Raw genomic sequence first — 3,338 nt, 5'->3', positions numbered from 1 at the left:
ACATTGTGTATGTGGGTAATTAATGATTATTATTATAAATAGTTAAATACACACACACACACACACACTCACACGCCCATATATATATATATATATATATATATATATATATATATAACTACTTCATTTACTCACATAAAATTAATATACGAAAATATAGATTTATGCGTAAACTTTAAGTATTTATTCAAAAGTGCTCAATACCTAGGTAGATCTATTTAGTAATTTATAGAATATATATGCCGATTAAGCTACACTGAATATTCGGCGTTTCATCCACTCTAGGGTTCCTTACGCTTATGCGCACAAGCCTGAGGAATCCTAGAGTGGATGAAACGCCGAATATTCAGTGTAGCTTAATCGCCATATATATTCTATAAATTATTATATATATATATATATATATATATATATATATATATATATATATATATATATATATATATATATATATATATATATATGCTTCTGCCAAACAGACGGTCTTGATGGAGGGAAGATAAAACCTTACTGCTATGGTTTTAAATGATCTGAAATAATAGCAAGGGAAGACTTGATTTTACATATTTCTCATATGTTATATTTCCCCTTTTTTAAAAATAGGGTACGATTATGCTTATCTTCAGTAGCAAATAATCTTTATAAACTGTGAACTTTACTTCATGTATGAAAACAAAAGGAGGGATAGTATGACATTTAAGAAAATTTGGAATCAAGTATTCCTTTCCTGTTATTTCAGATAATTTTAAACCATAGCAGCAAGATTTACTTTTCCCTTCCAACAAGACAAGAGGTTTTGAGGTAATATAAGAGATTTTGTAAGTCATATGCAAAACTTAGAAAAGAAATGCATATGATTGAAACATTAGTAACATTACAGCATCTTTTCATCCTTTAAAAATCCTTTAAAATTGCCACTAGGATTTCGGGGATTCTGCAAACGAAAATAACGTTTAAAATTCCAGGAAACGTGTAGTTTCCAAGATATGATGAAATTATTACATCAAACTTTACCCCCTTCGTTTTTACTGAAAAAGTGCGTCTGCTATTTATGCAGAAATAGTGGTTATTTGGTAATTGTGCCTTGGGAGACTAACGAAAAATATTCCTTAAATAATGTTTTCTATAGGTTTTCGAGTGTGCTGCAAACGAATATCGTATTTAAATTTTCAGTAAATGATATGTTCCGGATGATAAGACTGTTATTCTTTATGTTATTAGTGATTGCCAATGTTGTTCCTGCATGTACACACACACACACACACACACACACACACATACACACCCACACATAGCCAAGTAAATCCCACGTGATTACTTAAGAATCCTTAATGCATGGCAGAGTAGGTATATAATTTTTGTTTTTTAATTATAGAAACATATTTGCTTACATATGAGCATACAAGTTTTAGAGGAATTAATCACATATATACCCAATAATGATTGTATCATATACAAACTATATATATATATATATATATATGTATATATGTATGTATATATATGTATATATGTATGTATATATATGTATATGTGTATGTATATATATGTATATGTGTATGTATATATATGTATATATGTATGTATATATATGTATATATGTATGTATATATATGTATATATGTATGTATATATATATATATATATATATATATATAATTTAAAGGAGATTAGAATAATAGTCTAAAGAGCTAAGTGTATTTTAATGTAACAGTGAAATTACTAGTTTAATTTAAATACAGGAAATGCTCGTTGTAATTTAGATATATAATAAGCTCGATAGTTAAATGTCCTAGAGCTAATTCAATATTAAGTAAAGTGATTTTCAATTTAAAAATTTAAAAAAAAAATTTAAAATTTAAAAATCAAATTTTAATTAAATTAAAAATCAGTTTCACAAGAATGAACAACAACAAAGTCAATTATCTGTACGATCGTTTCGGAAATCCGTGCTTTTTATTTGTGGTATACATGAAGTTATGTAGAACAATTATATATAGTTTTTTTGGTAAGCACGGTCTCCTCATCAGCAAATTTAGGAGGATTTTTGTTGAATTTAAAAGACACCATAAATACACCTAGCATTAAAAGTAAGGCAGATGAATCACTAAATTTATGCCTCTGAAATAAGTAAAATTTTCCGGTCCTGAATAGACTGGCTCAGGACAGAAGATCAGATGCAACAGGCAGAGTATTCCATAGCTAAGTCCATAAAGCGTCGAGGAGTATTTTTCTCCGATTTCAAAATGCTAAATGATATTCTAAAGGCAGTAAAGACTATTTGCGTGCCGCATTACCTCACAAACGTTCTATTATGCGTTATTTATTTCATCCTGAAGACATGCCAACCATTTTGTACACTATTATTTAATGATTGACAATTATAATTAAAAGAATGGGAATGGTTAACATTCCTGGGGTTGCATAATTGTGATAAAAACAAGGAAACAAGCAAATTTCATAAGCTACATCTCCACTGCTTGTATGTTTGGCAAGGTTCTTAATTTCTTGCTCTTCTTCAGACAAGGGCCGTTTTATGGACTTAGCTATGGAATACTCTGCCTGTTGCATCTGATCTTCTGTCCTGAGCCAGTCTATTCAGGACCGGAAAATTTTACTTATTTCAGAGGCATAAATTTAGTGATTCATCTGCCTTACTTTTAATGCTAGGTTTATTTATGGTGTCTTTTAAATTCAATAAAAATCCTCCTAAATTTGCTGATGAGGAGACCGTGCTTACCAAAAAAACTATATATAATTGTTCTACATAACTTCATGTATACCACAAAAAGCACGGATTTCCGAAACGATCGTACAGATAATTGACTTTGTTGTTGTTCCTTCTTATGAAACTGATGTTTAATTTAATTAAAATTTGATTTTTAAATTTTAAAAACATTTTTTAAATTTTTAAATTGAAAATCACTTTACTTAATATATGTATATATATATATATATATATATATATATATATATATATATATATATATATATATATATATACAGGGTTAATCGACGTTACCCGGGAAAAATAATAACAAACGAATGTTCCACACTCCCATATTTTTATTGTCATTCATATCGGTAAAGTAGCCCAGTGATGGATCCATCGTGATTCACCTAATAGAAGCTGCAATTACCTATCGCAGTGACTTATTTTTCACCATATTTTAGCGAACCTATTGTTGATTTAAAAAAGAAATAAGTTTTTTCTACAATGGCTTGCATTAAATTCAAAATGCAAAAGTCTTATATCATTCTTCAGTTATGCTCTAAACCAAAACATTCATTTCAAACGCGTCCGAGTCATGTCCAAGAACCTAGTCTTGATTTTATAT

The sequence above is a fragment of the Euprymna scolopes genome, chromosome 11 (genome assembly GCF_053919585.1).
Source record: "Euprymna scolopes isolate OS-2025 chromosome 11, ASM5391958v1, whole genome shotgun sequence".
NCBI lineage: Eukaryota > Metazoa > Mollusca > Cephalopoda > Sepiida > Sepiolidae > Euprymna > Euprymna scolopes.
The sequence above is the reverse complement of the archived record's forward strand: the minus strand, read 5'-3'. Positions refer to the sequence as shown.